General features: G+C 34.6%; 1 protein-coding gene and 1 long non-coding RNA gene across 14 annotated transcripts in view; one reads left to right on the forward strand and one right to left on the reverse strand.

The window, feature by feature from the left end:
- LOC141546182 (uncharacterized) overlaps window positions 1–16,324 on the reverse strand; it is a 39,822-nt gene extending 23,498 nt beyond the window's left edge. Inside the window, exon 1 of the long non-coding RNA XR_012483260.1 lies at window positions 16,039–16,324. This is a non-coding gene — a long non-coding RNA (uncharacterized LOC141546182). The remainder of the gene's footprint in view (window positions 1–16,038) is intronic.
- Window positions 1–22,786, forward strand: part of TENM3 (teneurin transmembrane protein 3) — a 3,351,339-nt gene that overhangs the window by 1,619,231 nt on the left and 1,709,322 nt on the right. The window lies entirely within an intron of this gene.

Raw genomic sequence — 22,786 nt, forward strand, 5'->3', positions numbered from 1 at the left:
CAAAAATAGTTTCCTGATACATTTTGCTGCTTAACTCTAATAATTTCTACTTGGCTCCTCTTTTGTCTCCGACACTAAATGTGGACCTCCTTCAAAGTGCACTTTTGATCATATCTTCATTCTCTCTAAGTTCTGAGATTTTACCATTATATAGCATCAATTCCTTGTTTCACTTCTCTTCTTACTCTTGCCCCCTTTCTCAGTAATGAAACCATGGCCAAATCAACTGAGCCATTCTCCTTGGATAGAATTTATTCTTATAGTTTCCTATGGCCCCACTCAACATAGCTATAACTCTGCCAATTAATGGAGTTTACTCATCCTACCACCAATACGTTGCCTACATGGACTACCTGACAGCATTCTTTCTCTGCTCTGAAAAGGTGTGCCAAAGAATCTGTAATTTCTATATTTTTTTCTCTGTCTCTCTTTTGTCTCTTTGTCTCTGTCTCTCTCTCCCTCGCCCCTCTCTCTCTCTCTCTCACCTACCCTCTACCTTTCTTCATCTCACTCTTACTGTTTCCCCCACTTTCCCCCTCTCTCCCGGTGGTTTGGCAAAATATGTAAATTTATAGAAAAGTCTTTCCTTGCTGAAAACATGCTCCTCTCAAGTATCTTGTCCCAATGAAATTTCAAATAAATGCACAGACACTAGCAATGGCCTCTGATTCAGATATTTAATAGAAACACAATAAATACTTAAAGAACACAATAAATAATTAATAAATAATTAAAGAACACAAAGTGACTTTCTCACATGTAAATGTTTCAGGTTTTCATGAGGAATCTCAAGAAAAGAAAGGAAAGAGATGGAGTGATTGATTTGAGGTCTGGAGGTATGATAGCAACACAGCTTCTGACTGAATTTTTAGCCAATGGGAGCAAGCAGCCTTACACTGAGGTTCATAGTTCTCCTTCAAGTCAAGTTTCTCTCATATTGTTTTTCTTCTAGGCTCTTCTTCAGGAGCTGGATTCCCCTTTAAGTTTCTCCTTTAGACTCCCTGAACCAGCTGAAGATCGTAACCTATCATTATTCAGGAATCTTAGAGATCATTGTTTATTTAATTCTTTTAAAAATAATTCTAAGATTTCATTATCCAATCTCTTTCTCTGATTGAAACTGTGAAAGATAAGTTCTATGATAGAAAATTTCCCCTTACATTGATTCCAATTCTCTCTCTCTCTCTCTCTCTCTCTCTCTCTCTCTCTCTCTCTCTCTCTCTCTCTCTCTCTCTCTCTCTCTCTCTCTCTCTCTCTCTCTCTTCTTTTCTTTTCTTTTAGTTCTGACCTTTAGGACCAAGCCACAGAAAGTCTAATTCCTTTTCCTTAAGACAATCCTTCAAATTCTTGAAGACAGTGATCATAATGCCCCCACCCCTTGGGTACTTTCTGCAACAGTAAATGTACTCTCAGTTTCCTCAACCTATCCCTTTTTTGCTTTGATGATGAGAACCTTCTGAGTCCTGATCAACATCTCTAGGATATCTTCTAACAAGTTAGTGATTCTCCTAATATAAGTTGGCTCAAACTGAACAAACTGATGAAAATATTGCTTGACCAGGGCAAAAGAAAGTGGCTTCTGTGAGTACAGGGTCATAGGATATCCAAAGATCTTGAGAGAAACATGTGTAATAGCAACATATCTGGTTTTGAATCCAAAAAATGTCCTTTGATGGCTAGTTCGCTGTGTGACCCTGAGCAAATGAAGCTACCTCTCTTTGTGCTGCATAGGTCTCTAAGAATGTAAATTTCAAAGTACTGACTTGTATTGCTAGAGGGAGTTTCCTCAGCATAAGGTTCACTGTACCAGTGAAATCACAAGTCTAGCTGTTGTCCCCAAAGATCTCATTAACTATTCTGTCTGCCATTTAGCACTCTTGACTTAACATTGAGCTTTCAGTCTCACTCCATCATTTTTTCAAAGAATGAAACAGAGAGTCAGAGACATAAAGCTATTCACCAAAGGCTACCCTGCAAGATTATAAAAGAACTGGAACTAGAACCCAATTCACATGCTTCCAAGTCCCTAACACTCTTCCCCCAAATCATTGTATTTTGCCAATTTAGGCAGTCTCTAATGGAGAGAAATATACCGAGTTCAGATACTTCCCTGCACCTCCCCCCAAAAAATTGCATAATCCTTGCTAGATTTTTCTTTAATAATGCTTTATCATCATTGGTACTTCAAATTTATATATTCCTACATTGTCTTTCTTACTTCATTTGACTTCTATAAATTCCTCCACACTTCCTTTTCTTTTCTTCTCTTGTCTTTCTTTTGGTCCTTTCATTTTTCCTTTTTTCTCATTTCCTTCCTTCCTTCCTTCCTTCCTTGCTTCCTTCCTTCCTTCCTTCCTTGCTTCCTTCCTTCCTTCCTTCCTTCCTTCCTTCCTTCCTTCCTTCCTTCCTTCCTTCCTTCCTTCCTTCTTTCCTTCCTTCCTTCCTTCCTTCCTTCCTTCCTTCCTTCCTTCCTTCCTTCCTTCCTTCCTTCCTTCCTTCCTTCCTTCCTTCCTTCCTTCCTTCCTTCCTCCCTCCCTCTCCCCTCCTCTCCCTCCCTCCATTCTCTATTCCCCTCCCTCTCTCCTTCTCTCCCTCCCTCCCTCTCTCTCCTTCTCTTCCTCTTCTTCCTCCCCTTCCATCTTCTTTCCTTTCTTCCTTCTTTTCTTGGAAACTTTTTTTCTTTCCTTTTTTTCCTTTGCCAATGTCCAAAGTAGTTTTCAACTAGTTGTGGCTATAGTATGTTTTATACTAGTAACAACATTCTGAATTTCTGCACTATGGGGATTACCTGGTTGTTGTGGAATTTGAGCATCATTATCACACTGCAGAATGGCAAAAGGAAAAAGTCTGATGCGTTGCCTAAAAATGCAAACATAAATTAAGTTTCTTTAATTTTGGTGAGGGGATAGATAAATAATTATTTGCAACAACTGGGGGTTATCATCTGACTTTATTCATATTTTAATAGTGTATTCCTCTTTGCAGACTGAGTAATTAAGTCTTATGACATTCCAGAAAGCATAAATCCTGCTGAGATGTTTAAGTTTAGAACAACCTCTTGATGTTCAATCAAAAAAAAATTTTTTTTTAAATGGAAAAGAGGAAGGGACCCTTCTCCGGGTTCCTAACAAGCTGTTATGCTTTTACCTTTGAAACACAATTGAATGTGGCCCACTCAAACTGTTTAGCCTCATTGTTAACTAGAAACTCCTTTTGAAATTCATTGCATTCAATTACATTTTTAAAAAGAATTTTAATTGCATGCCTGTAAAGAATAAAGATGCTCTGGGCTCCATTTGTTTATCATGGAGGGGTCTAAAAAATGAGGACAGAGCTTCCCGGCTCATGCAGGGGTTGCAGGGAGAGGGAGATGACTTTTAATTCGACAAGTTCAGAGAGATTTCTTAGTTTGACGCGCACTGCAGGGGGTCTTTGAGCGCCTGGCAATACTTCAGCATTCTGAGCTTTGAAAGTCTTTCCCTGCAGCAGAAATTGTATCAAAAGCCAATGATAATATTCCCTGCAAGGTAAAGCGCCCTATTGAAGATTTCGAGAGCTGTTTATTTATTCATCACAGTTTCTCTTTTAGGACATATCAGGCATCTAGGTAATAATTCACATAGATGATAGAAAATGCAAAAAAACCTAAAAAACCTTTTCATTAATCTTTCACCTTTCCCTTCTTCTGCTGCTGCGTAGGCCACATATATGTATAAAAAGCCCTTTCTGCTTGCCCAATATATCCATATAAACATACATAAGCATGTAAACATATATGTGTATGTATTTGTATACACATATAAATACATACATCATTTCAAATATCAATTTCTTTCCTTTAAAAAAAATTTGAACAGAATTGTCTTTTCAGGCTTACTTTCTACCACCAGCTGAGCACATAAGATGTTTATGGCTCTTTCTCTCTACTAAATCCTCAAAGTGATTAATTAATTTTATAGATGGATATTTGAGATCTTGGGGGCCTTTTAAATGTCTTAGTATTTTAAGTATGTTTCAGAAGGCACTTTTCAAAGCAAATGTTAGCAATATTGTTGATCTCTTGAATATATTTTAATTTTTTTTTGCATTATTTTCTTTAAACACAATACAGACATATATTTCCCCCTCTCCTATTTCCAAAGCAAACTGTGAATTGAGGGACCAAGACAACCTTTCCCAAGTGTAATGTCAGTGTCGGCTATCACTTTGGCAGAATCAGTGAAGACAAAAACAGCTTCTTTGCCTGTTTTTTCATCTTCTGGTGGCATTAAAAGTGACCTTGCCTTGTAAAAATTGGTGAGTGATCACAAGGGAAACAATGTCTATGTGAAAGGGATTTCTTCCATCTACTTTATTTTTTGGGGGGAAAAGGAGATGAGAGGGGGAATTCAAAATAAGTATACTTCATGGTTTGTTAATGCATTGCTTACAATTTCATTAATAAAGGAAAAACTATGCATGAAAAGAAACTTAGAAAAAACTCAGTGCCTCATCATATCTGGGCATGTTTATGTGCTCTTCACTTACAAACATAAACTGGGTTGTAGACTGCATTTAAATATCAAAAGTGTAAGAGGAAATGGCAATGGCGCATAACCACTTTTGTAACAAAATATACATAGAACAGCATCAGCAAATATGTAGTTCACCCATTAATATTAATTGAACATCCATATGGTGCACTTTACAAAACAGTGAAACAATGCAATCCGTACATCAGGATTTTATAACTTGCTGTCAGCTCTTGATAATCTTCACCAGAGTTATAAGGGAAAAGGAAAGGGATGGCTCAGACTAGCACAAAAAAATATGATAGTCCAAAAGTGTATATAATTGTCTCTTTCTGTATCCCTCCACAATGAAATAATACATTATTTTTGGTGGAACCTTTATCTTATGTAAATGAGAACATAATAAACCTTCTGAAGGATGATAGAAGATTGTGGTCAATATCTCCTTAGAAAATAATTTGTATCAAGTCCTATCTTAGAGGATGATTTTAGTGAGAGCTATGAGGAGTCAATGGTCAAATCTAAGAATCTGCAATGAGAGGGAAAAATTTAAATAATGATTATTACTTAAACATGATATGTACTCATGTAAATACCCTATTGCAGTAGCCCATTGGTAATTATCTACCACCGCCACCCCTTCTATGGTGAAGATTAAGAAATATCTGAATGTAGTTTTAAAAAGAGGAGAGAATGGGCTAGATTTCAGTAAATGAATTTTATAGTGCTTTCAGTAATCACACACCTATATATGTATATATAGTATACATGTATGTGTGTGTATATATATATATATATATATATATATACATATATATATATACATCCCACATATATACTTACTTTTCCTTAAAAGAAACTTTTTGACGCTAATATTCTTCTGTTCTAAGATTCTGAATGGAAGACCACAGTTTCCAAAGACTCACAATTGCAGTTCACCCAAGATTAATGGAGTGACATATGGTGGGCTTACACAAGCTGTAGCATATTGCTAAAACTGATTTGCCTGAAAGACACAATGGAAAAGATAACATGGAAGTGATATAGAATAAGAATAGAAGGTAGACTAAGGAATGTATAGGATAACAGCTGGATATAATTCATTACCCCAAATGTCAAGAGGGCTAGAATAAAGTACCCAGCATGTTAGGCAGATCCTTTGTGATGGAAACAAGATCTATATAGAATGAAAAAGGGTTATGGATGGGTTCCAGTATGCAGTTTTGGAGGAGAGTACCAATATTACTGAGATGACAGTTCAATTGATGTAAATAATCCTGTTTGGACCCAATTCAAAAGAAGTCAAGAACTGTCCAGTGTCTTTTCCATAAAGTCTATTTAATTTGGTGTTTAAGAAACTGATCATATAGCTTTACTGATGTAAAACTTGACAAGTCTCTGTGGTGGGAAAGTCATATTCTCCATATTCTTTTCAAAATATGTAAAAGTAGACCAAATATAAACACAGTATTCTGTGTTGTCAAAAATCTTGAAATTCTGTGTACAGCTTTATAATTATATTCCATATTTGAATTAAACTTACATAACAAAATAATCACTGAAATCTATTATTAGATGGTGGTTGTTATTTTTTAATCCATCATTGTAAAATTCAATAAGTAAATAAGGGTGACCAAGGGTGACTAGTAGAAATCTGAGCTTCACATAATCTAGATATAGCCAAAGCCTGTGATGTATTACATGCTTTATCTCTGATATTTAAGAAACAAAAATCAGCTCTTCTGGGACTTCAATGCATCAACATTCATGTCAACACTGAGTCAAAATTGAGTATAATGCAAGATTTATTTTTCTTTTAAGAAAACAGTGTTAGCATTAGGATGATTTATTCATAAACTTACGTTCACATAATAAAAAGATAATTAAGCAAACACACTAAAATTTGAATAAAAGAATGTACTAAAGCTTATATTTTCTACTAAATTTCTGCACTAAGTAAAGAATATATTGTATCCTTTTGGGGGTTAACTGATTATGTGCCTTTTAATTGCCTTCATCCCCATCTCAAAGGAAAAAGATTTTGTTCTAGAGGGTTGAAATGAAAATAGTATATGGGAAGCTCTTCATAAACCATAAAGCACTGTATAAATTGGTACATTATTATACAAAATTTTTAACTAATGATACTTGAAGAGTTCAGACTTCTATTATTTTACTACATATTGCTTAATTAGATTTTCTTAGTACTCATTCTAGTTAATCTGTCTGTAACATTTGACATTTCTGATCACCCTCTTCTCTTACATTCTCCGCGTTTTGGGTTCTAGTGACATTTATGTCTATTGGTTTTCCTCCTACTTCTCTGACTTTTCTTCTTAGTCTTGCTTGTTCATCTATAATCTACATTCTAAATACAGGTTTGAGTTCCTAAATGATAGCTTCTTTTCTTCTCCTTCTTCATATTCTCTCTTTGTAACCTTATCAGATTTCATGAGTTTTGTCTCATATTCATATTACTTATTTTTGTGAGTATTATTCCCTGAGCTTCAGTTTTTCATCACTACCATCTGTCACTTATTAAACATTGTAAATTCTACATCCTGGAGACATCTCAAATGCAATAAGTCCAATACAGAGTTTCTGTATTTCTTCTAAAGTTCTCTACTTTTTTAAATTAGGACTTCTTAAATTCTTTATATTCCCTTTTAGGCAGAGTAATTTTTACATGACCCTAAGTATATAGGTATATGAAATAGATATACAAAACAAACATTTACTGATAATAAGTTATTTTATTTTAAACAATTCTTTGACATATTATATATATATATATATATATATATATATATTATCTTTTATTAGAGATACCAACAAATTTGCATGCTAATGAGATGGCTGTACTTGTTCATTTTTATAAAAAGAATTAAATCTTGGCAGAATATTTGATACTATAGGACTAAGAGCATTCAGAAACCTTTTAACGTTGCCAAATTTTTCATGATCCCCACATTCATTTGCGCACAACCTACAATTTAAGAAGCTTTGTTCTAAATTACTACTTCTTTCAAAGGTTCTACCATCCTTCCAGGGTCCTATACTTATTACTTTGGTATCACTCTGGACTCTTCTGTACTTCATGCCACATAGCAGGTCAGCTACAACTTTGCCATTTCTATCTTTATAACATTGCTCACATTTAACCATTTCTCTCTAACTCATACAATCATCGCCTGAATTTGTGCCCTCATCACTTTTCATTTATATTATTGAATAGGATAGTATTTTATCTTTTCAACTCCCCTACCTCTTCATTCCATCCTACATACTGTTGCCAAAGTATATGTTCCTTAAATATAAATGTGACCATGTGACTTTCCCATTAAATCAATTCCAATGGTTACCTCTTGCCTTAAAGATAAAATATAAACTTCTGTTTACTTTTTAAAGATAGATGTAATCTAGCCCCAACCTATCTTTTCAACCTTTTTGTACATTATTCAGATGCCCATACTCTGAGATGCATTCAGACTAGTCTGTTTCTTACTCAAGCCTTTTCCATCTCCTGGCAGGACAGCCGATTGACTCAGCAAATGGAACACCCGGCCAGTGTTTGGAAGCTAGAAGTTCAAATGTGGCACCAGATATTTATCAGCTATGTGGCCCTGGGCAAATTAACCTCTATCTACCCATAAAATGGTGATAATAAAACCTACCTCACAAAGCTGCTGTAAGAATTAAATACATTCATATTTTTAAGATAGTTAGCATAGTCAGTGGGCATATTATAAGGAATACAAATGATCATTCCTATCTTCTCTGGATCATCACAGCCATTTCTCTTGCTTTATACTAGTCATTCTATGTATCTAGAATAGATTGTTCCTTGCCTCATTCAATCTATAGGTCTTCTTTTATGATGTATCTCAAGCCTCACCTTGCATATAAAGACTTTACTCAACTAATTAGTGCCTTCTCAAATTGCCTTGTATTTACTTTCTATTTATGCTGTTATTTATATGTACATATGTCTGTATGCATACATAAGCACATATAGGTAGTTATTTTCTCCCCCATTCGAATTAAGCTTCTTTTTAGTTGACATTATTTTACTGGAACTTAAGATATAGCTTTCTTGTCTAATATGTCACATTTCTGAAACAGAGCTTTTGTACTCTTAACAAATTCAGATCTTTTTTCCCTTATAAGCTGGTTCCTAGTCTTATTTCTCCATCCTCCATTTAAAAAGTTTTTTATGTGTTTTTTAACCCAAGTGTAAGACTTATGTTTAACCTATGAAATTTCATCTTTTCAGATTCACTCTACTTATGCAGTCAACCGATAGCTTTTCAGATACTGATTCCATCTTCTAGCATGTTAGCTATCTCTCTCATCTTGCTGTAATGTGCCATCATTCTCTTTGATGAACATGCCTTTGATGCCTTCATCCAATTTAATGATAAAAACATGGAAAGCCCAGATATCTTTCCAAGTTGGCATTTACCCTTTAATCACCACTATTTATGTCCAGTTGTATAAACAGTCCTACATTCACTTAAATCTACTATCATCCACCCCCACATCTCTCTATCTTCTTCCAGAAGATATAATGAAAGTTGCTATTAAGTACCTCACTCAAGTCTAGGTATACTAAATCTACCTCCTGGAATCACCTCTGAGATTGGTTTCTAAGCAGCTGTTAAAACTAACACCTTTCTTTAAGCTTTCTTAAGGATAATTCTTTTCACTTTTTTGCAAACCATCATTCACATCTTTACAGCTGTTCTGACCAAAACTCCTCTGAGATTCCTGGTGATGCTGCAAAAGCTGGATTTTTTTTTCCCTCATAGGTATTTGTTTGGCAAGAACTATATGTAGAGGAAAGGATAGGGAGACATTCTGGTAAACAAATGATTATATTGTTCAGTAAAATGAGGTAACCTTACTGATTTCTCTCTACCACTACATTGAGAAAGAAACAATTTTTCTTTTGAAATTTTTGTAACCTGACAAATTGGAGAACTTCAACATGATTGTCAATAGGACCCCAAAATAAAAAAGTTTCCTTTTACTAAAAGAATATGCAATATCTAACTTGGCATTACTCACAATTTCTAATGTAAAGCCCCAAATTACTTGGATAAAATAAATTGCTGCAAGTGAAACCAAAGTCAGCAAAGTATTTTTTTCCTTTACAGACATTAAAGAAAGAGGCATTGGTGAACTGGGAAAAAGGAGATAAAGATTTTCATCCCTTCTCCTGGTTACACAAATGAATTTCTACATATCTTTGGATGTTACTTAACCACTTTAGAATATATTGGACAAGTGCTTTCAAGCTCTTAGCCCCAGTTATCAAATGTGTCAACCTAGGCAAATCACTTACCTAATGACTATCTCAGTTTCCTTATCTGTAAAACAAGCATAACAATCCCAGATTGTTAATAAGATAAAACAGAATGTTTGTAAGGTAATTTTAAAATCTTAAATCACTATATAAATCATACTAGTAGTACTAGCAGCAGCAGCAATAGCAGTAACACTAGTAGTAGTGTCTTAGAAATTAGAAATCTACAATTACATGCATCTTGGGGAAATGCTGATGTAGTGTAGGTAGGTCATACATTTATTCTTCAGATGGAAAATAAAAAAGGAATAACTTTAAACTTCCCTGAGGGAATTTTTCTGAGATTGCTATACTGTCATTCATTATACCTTACCTACTCTCACTCTTAGATATAGAAGGCTCATATGATTAAATTTCTTACGAATAAAAAATTTTAAACTATAAGCAGCATAAAAGATATTATCAATGAAACATGGAATTGAAAAGAAATTTAGTCTTGTGAGAGATGCCTTACAACCAGATTCTAGACTACATTGTCTTTCATTTAAAATAATAATAATAAAAAAAACCGAATGATGAGAAGATGTGTAGATGTCCAGTTCCCCTAGGAAGGATTTATTATAAAACATGACAAGAGTCCCACAGGCTGACAAGTATGATTGTGGGTAAAGATAAGTCTTGGTCTTCACTATTGAAAGAAATCTTCATAACAATGAGTACAGATTGATTAAAGGATATTTATATGTTCAAATATTGAGGCATGAGCAGCCAGAAATGAAATTTTAACTTGTAAACTTTAGGAGGGAGTGTTCTCCCCTCTATTCTTCTCCCTGCTATTGTAAATAAATGAAAGTTGAAATTAGGTTTCAGGAGACTTTGACCTAAACCCAGAGGATTGAGTTATTAATGTGTAATTATAAAATATAACTACAAGAATTTTTATATAAAGTGCCTTCCAAATTATCATCCACCTTTTATTAGAAGCCTTCTTATGAGTGTAAAATCATAGGATCAAAAATACAAAGCAGAAAGGGACCTTAGAAGGTATATAGCCCATTATCTTCATTTCACAGATGAGTAAGGAGACCAAAACAAAAGAAGTGATTTTCCCAGGTTCACACACAAAATAAAGTCTTCCTGATGAAGGGAGGCTTTTCTACTTTGAGGGGATAGCTCTGATTAAGAAGACTTTGCTTTCCTCTTTAGTAATTTTGTTAACTATCAGAATCAGATTATTTTCTTCTTTACAGTCACTGTTTACCTGATGGACCAGGGATCAAGATGAATCAGGGATCAGGTTCAAGTTGCAAGGTTTTGGAAAAAATATACACAAAAGACTTGCTAGTGAATAAATGTTTCTTGAAAGACACATGAAAAGGATCCTGTAGAAATCACCTGAAGTTGCAGATGTATTTGATATAACTTACCCTGTGCTTCACTGTCTAAACTCTGAAATCAGTGGTGCTGTTTCAACTGCATAGATATCCACATGAAACATATTGTCACTGTGCTCACACAGCCTAAGGCCCCTTCAGAGGAGAAATTAATTTCCACAAAGGAAGGTTGGATAGAAAAACTATTAACAATGAACTCTTCTGGCTCAGTCTTGCATAAGGTATTTTGGGGAAGCTCTACAGATGGCTAGGAGAAACATGTAGAAGAAGAGATAGGACTTAACTTATATTTGGAGGTAATCTCGAGAAATTCAGAAGAATAATGAATGTATGATAGTCTGGATATTAAAGATTTCAGACCCTTTGAGATATTCTACGAGCAACTAATCTTTTGCATTATCTTAGGTGTCTCCTGTTCATATTCCCATAAACCTGAATTCCTGAAGGGTATATCCAATATCTTGGTCCTAAAAGAATCATGGATCTTAGGGATGTTAGAACTACATTTGAAAAGAAGGCCTACTTCTGTAGCTCTTAATATAGTGTGGTTATCATGAACATCTCTTCCTATCTTTGTTTTGTACCGTAACATTTAATACTAATTGACCTACCACATGAGGGACCATCATGTTAGAGTCTGAATATAATTTCTGGCATGTGAATGATGATGAAAAATTTTGTTGTGAAGAGATTGACAAATCATTTCTACTTCTGATTTCATCCTTAAATTTATTCAGAATTGTTTGACTAACTAAAACTCTTGCTATGTTTCTTTGTTCTTCTTTTCTTTCTTTTTCTTCCTTCTCCTCTGAATAGAGTACCAGGACTGAGTTTAAATCTATAACCTTGGACAACTCATTTAATCCTCTTTGCCTGAGTTTCCTCATGTGTAAAATTGATTGGAGAAGGCAATGGCAAACTATTCTGGACTCTTAAAAAAAATCCCAAATGGAATCACAAAGAGTTGGACATAACATAAATAACTAAACAACTTTTTTTTAATGGTATGATGTAATGAATTTGTAATTTTCCAAGAACTGAGGCAGGCCACCTACTTTCAGGGGATTGTACTGAGGAACACTAAAGTCCTTACTTGTAAACACAGAAATTAGTCTCCACAGACCCTCTGACATTCATTCATTTGCTTTTAATTCTCTGGGTCAGGTAGAACAAAATTTTTCCCCAGATGATACTTTTCCTATACCTAAAGACAACTAAGTATCTGAGTTACATCATAACTTCCAGTTTTTCCAGTAAATGCTTACATGAAATACTCAACACCATTCAGCATTCTGGTCATCCTCCTTTAAATTTACACACTTCTGAAACAGAATATTAATCGTCCTTATTTGATGTTATTTTGCATAAGATTGTTGATCTTGATCTTAAAGAGTCTTCAGAGACTGTAGTATAGTTCTTTTATTTCATAAATGAAGAAGCTGAGGCTGAGTGCTAACATCACACAAGTATTAGCTCTTGGAGGTAGAATTTGCATCCCAGTTCTTTGACTTCAGAACAAGTATTTTGTTTTGATTGTTTTCTCATTTTTTTTCTCGTTTGTTCGACATTTCATTGCAATCCTTTAATGGTATAATTTAAAATAAAACAATCTTGAAACTTCTCTTAAATTGGCAGAAAGAATTTGTTTGAAAAGAATTTTGAAAGACTTGGTTATTTTCCCCAAAAGAACATGAATGTGGTAGTTTGGTTTCTGTCATTACTGTTAAAAGGAAAAAGATGGGATTTCTGGTATTTGGAGATCTTCAGTATTCTTCTCTTTATCTGAAATCCCATTGTCTGGTAACCAGAAATAAGCAATAGTTTTATGAATTTTCCTGATTACCCATCCATTTCTTATGGCATCAGAAACAAAGATTCAATGGATCTCCTTTTGGATAAATAATTATGGGGGGGGGGGGCTGGAGAATGCTCATCAAAGGTAAAAGTAGCTCTGAGATTGGATTAAACAGTATATATGAGGAGAAAAATATTGGAATGACAACCTTCCTAATTGCAAGAGAGAGAGAGAGACAGAGAGAGAGACAGAGACAGAGAGAAAGAGAGAGAGAGAGAGAGAGAGAGAGAGAGAGAGAGAGAGAGAGAGAGAGAAAGAGAGAGACAGAGACAGAGACAGAACAGAGAAACAAGAGAGAGGAGACAGAGAGAGAGAGAGAAGAGAAAGAGAGACAGAGAGAGAGAAGGAGGGAGAGAGGAAGAGACGGAAGGAAAGGGGAGAGAGAGAGAGGGAGACCACACGAGCCAGAAGCAGAAGGCTACAACCGTTCTAATCACAAAGAATTCTTTCATTCATCCAAAACGATGATAGGTTCATATGTCTGATTACAAAAGGAAATAGAAAATGAGTTTTATGCAAATTCCTGACAATGAAACATTTTCTATGTCATTATTCTGAAAAGCTCTTTCACAAAGCAGTAGCCAAATAAAATCAGCTGATCATGTAGTAACATCTCAAGAAGGTAAGGCACAATTAAAGATTACTGAGGTATTGTGTGAACCAGCTTGAACAGGGAATCTGCATCTTAATGTCCATAACCTTTTTCCTGGCCTGCTTTTTCTTACCTCAGTTGCCATTTTTACAGTTTTGTGGGGATGTTTAAAGAAGTATTTTTAGTCTGTTTCTCCTACTGCTACTGAGACATTTTAAGTTATAGAGCTTGATTTTTATTTTAGTGTCATGAGGAATGTTTCCAACTAGGGGAAAACTGAAACTTCAAATACCTATGGAAGTGAGATTAATGTAGTTTTGAATTTTGCAGCAAAATAACTTCAAAGGTGACATTTTTGTTGGAGGTTCTGAAATATCTACAGTAATACTTTTAACAAGGGTTACTCCAGAGCATTGCTTGAAGCAAGAGAATCTAACATACACTTTAACGGTCGAAAGGAAGGCAAGAGATGGATTTATAGGGCACAGTTAGTGCTGTCACCTTGAAAGTGAAGCTCTCCAAAAGGCCAAATGAAGATGAACAGTCAGTCTCTTTGGGGGAAAGTCTTACCATTTTATTAGTTTTTAGAATGATACCTTATTGTACCATGGATAGACTAACAGTATTTCTATACCACCTATTGGTTTACAAAATGTTTTGCTTACAACTATGCAGTCGGATTGCTGAGTCTTAGTTATCACCATTTTGTGGCAGAGGAGAGACTGGGGTTTAGAGAGATCAGGTCAGCCAATAAATATTTATTAAGCACCTACTAAATTTAGGCAACTAGGTGGTACTGTGGATAAAGTGACAGACTTACAGTCATAAAGACTCATCTTCCACAGTTCAAATCTGATTTCAGACACTTACTAGCTGGGTGACTCTGGGCAAGTCACTTAATCCTGTTTGCCTTAGTTCCTTATCTGTAATATGAACTAAAGAAGGAAATGGCAAATCATTCTAGTATTTTTTGTCAAGAAAATCCCAAATGGAGTCACAAAGAGTCAGAAATGACTAAAAAATGACTCAACAACAACAACAATAATTTCAGGCCCTAAACTAAGTGTTGGGAATAAGAAGGCATAAACAATCCCTATCCTTGAGAAGCTCCCAATCTAATTATAACAAAGTACTTTGCTGTAGCAGAAAGGCACCAGATTTGAAGTAAGAGGATTTGAGTTCAAATCCATGATTGGCTACTTACTACTTGTATGGTCTTGAGCAGCTCATTTCCTTTTTCTTGCTCTCACATTTCTAATTTATAAAATGAACTGGGCCTATGTTAAATAGCAGAGATCATGGGTAAAGACTTTAAGTTATGAAAACAGTGTGTTTAAATCCCAACTTTGCCACACTTCTTTTGTGATATTGGGCAATTCATCTACCCAGCTAGTCCTCAGTTTCCTTATCTGTAAAAGCAGCAGATATGAACTAGACTTTGAATTTCCCTTCTGGTTCAAATATATATGATCACTTGATTAGATGATCTCTAACATTCCTTCCTGCTTTAAAACTTTGGGCCAAGAAACTGTGAATGGATCCAACCATTCTGAAGAGCAGTTTGGAACTATGCTCAAAAAGTTATCAAACTGCATACCCTTTGATCCAGCAGTGTTTCTTTGGGCTTATATCCCCAAAAAATCTTAAAGGAAGGAAAAGGACCCACATGGGCAAAAATGTTTGTGGCAGCCCTCTTTGTAGTGGCAAGAAACTGGAAACTGAATGGATGCCCATTAGTTGGAGAATGACTGAATAAATTATGGCATATGAATGCTATAGAATACCATTATCTCTAAGAAACAACCTGCAGGATGATTTCAGAGAGGCCTGGAGAGACTTACATGAACTGATGCAAAGTGAAATGAGCAGAACCAGGAGATCATTATACACTTCAACAATGATACTATATGACGATCAATTCTGATGGATGTGGCTCACTTCAGTTCCATTTGTGCAGTGATGAAGAGAGCCATCTAGACCCAGAGAAAGAACTATGGGAACAGAATGTGGAACACAACATAGCATTCCCAATCTCTCTGTTGTTATTTGATTGCATTTTGTTTTCTTTTTTAGTTCCTCTTTTTCTTCCTTCTTGATCTGGTTTTCTCGTGCAACAAGATAACTGTATAATATGTATACATATATTGGATGAAACATGTATTTCAACATATTTAGCATATTATTGGACTACCTGCCAGCTAGGGGAGGAGGTAGGGGAAAGGAGGGGTAAATTTGAAACAAAAAGTTATGCAAGAATCAATGTTAGAAAAATTGCCCATGCATATTCTTTGTAAATAAAAAGCTTTAGTAATAAAAAACATTTAAAAATAAAATAAAAACAAACAAACTTTGGACCAAATTTAAGTGTGAAATCATCTTACCTTCCAGTTTCCTGGTTTTCTCATTATCCTGCATTTTCTCAAAGAGTAGCAAATCTCATTCTTCTTGTACTGGGTAAAACAACCCATATTCACATCATATTCTCATAAAACAAAGCATTTGCTAATAGGATGGAGGAAAGAAAGTTAATGTAGTAGCAATTCTCTTCTTTGAGACTTTACTGTTTAAGAAGGACACATAGATCATCTTTTTCTCCTTTCTTTCCTATCCTTCCTATCCCTTTTGTCTTTTCTCCTCTCAACTCTTATTTCATCTTTTCCCTGTGTCAGGAACCTTCCCCAACCTTTCCCCTTGCTCTTCCCCCCTCTTGAACAAACCCAGGTCACCACGGCCCTGAGGCTGATGATTTCTGAAAAATGTCAAGACATACAGTTCCCAGAACTGATATGGAACAGACAAAACTACATTGTTCCACCCCGTCCTTGGGCCCCTAACCGTCTCATAATCTGCACCTGGTAAATGTTACAAAAATATTTGACTCATCTATCATGTTACCCAATCCTTATGCATACATGGCATTGCGGTTTTCTGCCTATATATTCTGTAACTGTAAGCCCAATAAACGAGACATGCTTCACCTTCGCTTTGAGTAGTCTAACCCCTCTCTCTCTCTCTAGATCCTGTTCCCGGGCTGTCTTAGCCCCCGCAGGCTTTTGCCTTAATTTCGGTCTATGTCCTTCTTTTTTTGACCCACGTTGAAGACCTGCTGGACAGGTCATCCCTGCTTCTCTTTCCATGTATTTCAAAAGACTGAGGAGCAAGTATAGTCAAAGTTAGTTGGGGAAAGAAGAATCCCAATTTCTCTCTGTTTCTTTCCTCTACCTCTTTTCCAAAATTGAATAGAGCATCAGTATTATTGCAAAGCACAGCACATTGTCTCAGAAACTTTGCAAAATTATATGACAAAATAATTTATATATATATATATATACATACATATATATAGTAGTAAGTATATTTATTTTTAATACACATTGCTTTATGAATCATGCCTAGAATGAAAAATCAGAGCAAAAAAGGAAAACCATAAGAGAGCTTAAAAAAAAAACAGAAAAAATAAGTGAACATGGCATGTATTGATTTATATTCTTTCTCCTCAGATTTTTTTTTTTGAATGCAGATGGCATTTTCTTTCCAAAATCTATTGGGATTGCTTTGGATCACTGAACTACTGAGAAGAAGCAAGCCTTTCATAGTTGATCATTGCATATTCTTGCTGTTATTATATACAATGTGTTCCTGGTTCTGCTTGTTTCACTCAGCATCAGTTCGTGTAAATCTTTCCAGACCTTTCTATAATCAGCTTGTTCATCATTTTTTAGAGAACAATAATATTTCATTACCTTCATGTACCGCTTGTTCAGGTATGCATTCTTTTCCCAATTTTGTACTACCACAAAAAAGAGCTGCTATAAACATTTTTGCACATGTGGATCATTTTTCCTCCTTTATGATTCCGTTGTGATACAGACCCACTGCTGGATCAAAGGATATGCACAGTTTTATAGTTTTTTATCTGTTGTTCCTGATTGCTCTCCAAAATGGTTGGATCATTTCACAACTCTACCAACAAGGCATTAGTGTCCCAGTTTTCCCACAATCTCTCCAACATTTATCATTATCTTTCACTGTCATCTTAGCCAATCTGAGAACTGTGAGATGGTACCTCTGAGTTGTTCTAATTTGCATGTCTCTAATTAATAGTGATTTAGATCATTTTTTTCATATAACTCTAAATGGCTTTAATTTCATCACCTGGAAATTGTTCATATCCTTTGATCATTTATCAATTGAGGAACGATTTGTATTCTTATAATTTTTTTAATATATTTTAGAAATGAGACCTTTATCAAAAATAATGTCTGGAAAGATTTTTCCCCAGTTTTGTACTTCTGTTTTAATCTTGTTTCAGTGGGTTGTTTGTGCAAAATCTTTTTAATTTAATGTAATCAAAGTTGTCCATTTTGCCTTTTATAATGACCTTTAGTTTTTCTTTGGTCTTAATTCCTCCCTTCTCCAAAGAACTGACAGGTAAATTATCCCTTGTTCTCCTAATTTGTTTATGTTATCCTCCTTTATACTCAATCATGTATTTTGACCTTATTTTAGTGTGGGGTGTTAGTTGTAGATCTATGCCTATTTTATGACATACTATTTTCCAATTTTCCCAGCAATTTTTGTCACATAGTGAATTTTTATTCCAGAAGCTGAAGTTTGGGGACTTATCGGATACTAGATTTGCTATAGGCCCTGATTATTATGTCATGTGTCATCTATTCCACTGATTCACCACTCTGTGGTGGTGGTAGAAAGTATATTAAATTGGCCTAGCCATGAACAATTTATGTTTTTCCAGTTGTTTAGATCTGATTTTATTTTTGTGAGAAGTGTTTTGTAATTATGTTCATATAGTTCTTGGGTTTATCTTGGCAGGTGGACCCTCTAAGTTTTTATTTTGTCTACAGTGATTTTTAAATGGAATTTCACATTCTATTTCTTGCTGATGGGCTTTGTCAGTAATATATAGAAATGCTGATGATTTGTGTAAGTTTATTTTATATTCTGCAACTTTGATAAATCTATGAATTGTTTCCAGTAAGTTTTTGGACAATTTTCTCAGATTCTCTAAGTATATTATCATATCATTTGCAAAGAGTGATAGTTTTATTTCCTCATTGACTATTCTAATTCCTTTAACTTCTTTTTTCTTTTCTTATTCCTAAAGCCATTTCTAGAACAATGTTGAATAATAGTGGTGATAATGGGCATCCTTTTTTCATCTGGGTACAGCTTCTCTCCATTACAATTAATGCTTATTACTTTAAGGAAAGTTCCCTCTAAGCCTATTCTCTCTAGTGTTCTTAAAAGGAATGAGTGCAGTATTTTGTCAAACGTTTTTCTTGCACTTATTGATATGATTTCTGTTGGTCTTTTTGTTTTTATGATCAACGATGGTAATGGTTTTCCTGATATTGCATCAGCCTTGAATTCCTGGTATAAATTCTACTTGGTCATAATGCATTATCCTGCTGATAACTTGCTGTAATCTCTTTGCTAATATTTTATTTAAATTTTTTGCATCGAAATTCATTAGGGAAATTGGTCTATAATTTTATTTTTTTGTTTTGTCCCTTCCTAGTTTAGGTATGAGTGTCATATTTGTGTCATAATAGGAATTATGTTATGTACTCATTTCTTTACCTATTTTTGCAAATAATTTATATCGTATTGGAATTAATTATTCTTTTAATGTTTGGTAGAATTCACTTGTGAATTCATCTGGCCCTGGAGATTTTTTCTTAGAGAATTCATTAATGACTTCTTCAATTTCTTTTTCTAAAATATTTAAGTATTTTATTTCCTCTTCTGTTAACCTGGGAAATACATATTTTCGTAAATATTTATACATTTTAGTTAGATTGTCAGACTTGCTACCATAGAGTTGGACAAAATAGCTCCTAATTATTGCTTTAATTTCTTTTTCATTGGTAGTGAGTTTACCCCTTTCATTTTTTCTTTCATTTTTCTGATCAAATTAACCAAAGATTTATATATTGTTAGTTTTTTTTCATAAAACTAACTCTTAGTTTTGTTTATTAGTTCAATAGTTTTCCTAGTCTCTATTTTATTAATCTCTCCTTTGAGTTTCAAAATTTCTAATTTGGTACTTAATTGGGAGTTTTCAAATTGTTCTTTTTCTAGCTTTTTTAGTTGCATATCTAATCTACTCCTTTTTTTTTTTTCTTTTGTTTATGTAGCTATTTAGAGATATAAAATTTCCCCAAAGAACAGTTTTGGCTGCATCCCATAGGTTTTTGGTATGTTGTTTCATTATTGTCACTTTCTTGGATGAAATTATGGATTGTTTCAGTGATTTGTTGTTTGACCCACTCATTCTTTAGAATTGGATTTTTAAATTTCCAATTTGTTTTTAGTCTATTTTTCCCTGGCCCTTTATTGAATATAATTTTTATTGCATTGTATCTGAAAAGGAAGCATTTAGTATGTCTGTCTTTTTGCGGTTGATTCTGAAGTTTTAATGCCTTAATACATGTTCAATTTTTGTGTAGATGTCACATAATGCTGAGAAAATAGTGTATTCCCTATGTCCCTGCTCAGTTTTCTCCAGAGGTGTATTGTATTTAGGTTCTTTGAATCTTATTAACTTCCCTAGCTTCTTGTTTATTTTTGATTATATTTGCTGATTCTGAGAAGAGACAGTTGAGGTTCCCCACTAGAATAGGGTTTTTTTTTTTTCTGTCTATTTCCTCGTGTATCTGGCTTAAAATCTTCTGTAGGAATTTGCCTGTTCCATGCTGTTACATGCTTACACATTTAGTATTATTACTACTTCATTATTTACTGCACCCTTTATCAAGGTGTACTTTCCCTCCTTATCTTTTTAAATAAGATCTATTTTTAGTTTTGCTTTTATCTAAGATCAGAATTATTACCCTTGCTTTTTTTTTTTTACTTCAACTGAAGCAAAATCAATTCTGTTCTAGCCTTTAACCTTTACTCTGCATGTACCTCACTGTGTCAAATGTGTTTCTTGTAAACAGCATATTGTAGGATTCTGTTTTTCAACCAACTCTGCTATTTGCTTCACTTTTTGGGAGAGTTCATTCCATTCACATTAATAGTTATGATTATCAGCTTTCTATTTCCCTTCATCCTATTTTGTCTTATGTATATAATTCTGTTCTCTTTTTCTGTCCTGTCTTTAGTAATGTGTTTGTGTTTGTTTTTGTTTTGTTTTTTTTAAACCTACTTACCCACTACCTAATCTTCTATCAACCCTTCCCCTATTCTCTTACCCTTTTTCCTGGTGTTTCTGTTCTCTTTTATCCTGTCCCTCCTTTTTCTTTTCCTCTTTCTCCTCCTACTTCTTTATATGATTAAATAAATTTCTCTACCCAATTGAATGATTTAAGTTTTTCCCTCTTAGATTCAAAAACTGATGAGATGAAGCTTCAGACAATGCTCATCTCCCTCCCTTTTTTCCCCTAGACTATAATAGATCTTTTGAGCCTGCTGGTATAAACTAATTGTTCCATTATACATTCCCTTTCCTCTTTTTTCCAGTACAGACTTTTTCCACCCCTTAATGTCTTTTTCTTTGATGTCATCACATCAGAATCAATTCACAAGCATACCCTCAGTTTATGTGATCCCTCCCCCTCTATCTGACCCAGTGACAAATACATTTCTTAAGAATTACAGATACTGTGTTTCCTATCTAGGGATGTAAACAGTTTAACTTTTAAATATATATTTTTCCAGTTTACCTTATGATTCTCCTGAGTCCTGTGTTTGTAGATTAAAATTTCTGTTTAGTTCTGGCTTTTTCAACAGATATGACTGAAAGTCTTTTACTTCATTGAAGCTCTATCTCCTTCCTTGAAAAAATGATGCCAAACCTCACTGGGTATTTAATTCATGGTTGTAATTGCATTGCCTTCTAGAATATGGCATTCCAGGCCCTCTGATCCTGTATTGTAGAAGCATCCAGATCCTGGGTAATTCTGACTATTGATCCTTGAATTTGAATAGTTTTTGTCTGTCAGCTTGCATTTTTTTTAGGGGGGGGTTGAGATTATTTTTTGGAATTTTGCAACAATTTTCCTTGGGGTTTTCCATATGATATCTCTTTCCAGAAGTGATCAATGGATTTTTTCAATGAACATTTACCCCTCTGTTTCTAGAACATTGGGGCAGTTTTCTTTAATGACTTCTTGCAGCATGCTATCCAGTCTTTTTTTTTTTTTTTGGGGGGGGGGGGTGTCATGGTTTTCAGGTAGGCCAATAATTTTTAAATTGTCTCTTCTTGATCTATTTTCCAGGTTGGCTATTTTTCCAATGAGGTATTTCACATGTTCTTCCATTTTTTCATTCTTTTTAGTTTGTTTGACTGGTTCTTGCTCTCTCACAAAGCCATTAGTTTCCATTTGCCCCATTCTTGTTTTTAATGAGATTTTTTTCCAGTTATCTTTTGCATCTCTTTTTGTATTTGATTTATTTTACTGTTTAACTAGCTGTTTTCTTCAGACAGTTTTTTTCCTTCCTTTTCCAAACTGTTGACTCTCTCATGCATACCTCTCATTTCTTTTCTCATTTATTCTTTTACTTCTCTTATTTGCCTTTTAAAGTCTTTTATGGACATTTCCAAGAAGCCTCTTTGGGCTTGAAACCAATTTATATCACTCTTTGAGATTTCTTCTGTGGGCATCTTCTGTCCTCATCTGAATTTGTATTTTGGTCTACTCTGTCACCATAGTAGCTTTCTGTTTCTTGCTAATTTTCCTTCCCTTTCTTTTGGTATTTCCTCATTTTTACATTTAAGATGGAGCTCTACTCCTGAGGTAAAGAGAGCTCAGTCCCAAGTTTCTTATGCACCTCTGAGCCCTTTGAACACAGGGGGACCTTGTGTTTGTAGGGAGTAGCTTTGCTTGATCTTTTCAGTAAACAATGGATAAAAGCATGTTTCCTAGAGTTTGCCTTCCTGAGCTGGGACTGGAAGCTACCCCACTGATCTGTTCCTTTGCTAAGCCAGGATTGAGAGTCTTAGTTGTTGATTTGAGTCTATCTGAGCAAAGATGAACACCTTTGACTTTTCATGAAATTTTTTCAGTCTATCTTGAGCTATCTTGAGTAGTTTCATTCTGTCAGACTCTGTTCAGAGGGTAGGTTTCCTGTGGTTTTCTAGGGAAAGTGGGAGAGCTTGAATAG

Source organism: Sminthopsis crassicaudata, chromosome 6, assembly GCF_048593235.1.
Source record: "Sminthopsis crassicaudata isolate SCR6 chromosome 6, ASM4859323v1, whole genome shotgun sequence".
In the NCBI taxonomy this organism is placed as follows: domain Eukaryota; kingdom Metazoa; phylum Chordata; class Mammalia; order Dasyuromorphia; family Dasyuridae; genus Sminthopsis; species Sminthopsis crassicaudata.